Source organism: Ananas comosus, linkage group 3 (assembly GCF_001540865.1).
Source record: "Ananas comosus cultivar F153 linkage group 3, ASM154086v1, whole genome shotgun sequence".
Taxonomy (NCBI): Eukaryota; Viridiplantae; Streptophyta; class Magnoliopsida; order Poales; family Bromeliaceae; genus Ananas; species Ananas comosus.
This window is the reverse complement of record NC_033623.1, coordinates 3,214,948-3,216,200: the sequence shown is the minus strand read 5'-3', so window position 1 is coordinate 3,216,200 and position 1,253 is coordinate 3,214,948.

Sequence of the window (1,253 nt, the reverse complement as noted above, 5' to 3'; positions counted from 1 at the left end):
CACACGACTCGGGCGTGTTCACATCACTCAAGAGCATAGACACTCATGGCACGGCGCCAGCACGTGTGAGGATCTGATTCCTAGATTAGAAGATGCTGCAGGCATAAAATGTTGGATACGTCCTCTTAACTGCCACTTGTATTGGTCTTATTCGCTTGTTATTGTATCTCGCTTTGCCAGAGGGCAATAGCATTTGTAGCTTTATTGGCCGACGATACAGGCTAATATGATCATTTATTTGGGATCTTGATTGATGTATCTTTCCTATGTGTATGCTAGAATAGTATCAATATGAGTTGTTCTATCAATTTGCAAAGGTTGGTATACGTACACGTATTCTCACAAAAGTTTAGATTTCTACCATTACCTTGCGATCCTTTGTCGCGAAATATGTGTTGTACGACAGTTTGTTCACTAGTTGTCAGAGGAATCTGTCTTCACCTAGTGAATTGCCGCTTCTTGTGCTGCTCGTTTGAGCCTCACGGTACTGCATTTGCCTCATGATGCCATGAGCAGACTTTCGATGAATCACCTGCCAGTACGACCATAGTGCTATGGAGAGGTTATTCGATAGAGATCTGGACTGCATTTATTACGCAAGAGATATTCTGTATTGTTGCAGATTGACAGGGATATACGTGACATGATCTAGCTAATCTAATATTATTGCACAAATCAAGCACAGATTTTATTTCCTGAGATTCAATTGTCGCCTTAATGTGAAATCATTTTGTGATGCTTATGGTTCGATAAATTACACGAGCTGAAATCTTGATAGGGTAGGATATACAGGCTTCGATGTTCACTTTACATTTCATTTAATCGCTGCTCAATGGTATTGTAGATTTGCACCTGATTGGAGGCGAGCACTGACTTTGCAAAGGTTAGTGGAAGATTAAAATTGCAAAGACAGGTCAGATATTTGGGTACTCCTCTGGGATGCGTAACATTTGAGCTGAGCACTTTCAAAGTTTATCTATCTTTCGCTTTGTCAAGGGTGTTAATGTCACTAAGTGTGTCATTAATGCTTTCTCGTTACCCATGTCTTGGGTGAGAGCTCGAAAGTAACGTTCGTATGCTTTGAGAAATATTTGTCTTGTTTGACTTACGCTCAGCAGTGCCAGACCTGGTGACAGTCGTGCGCTCTAGTACTGTAATAAGAGTGCGGAAGAATGACCAGATCTTGTTTTAATGATGTTATGGAATGTATTTTCTAGTCCAACAGCATTTGGTCAAAGAGACGTTTATTGGCA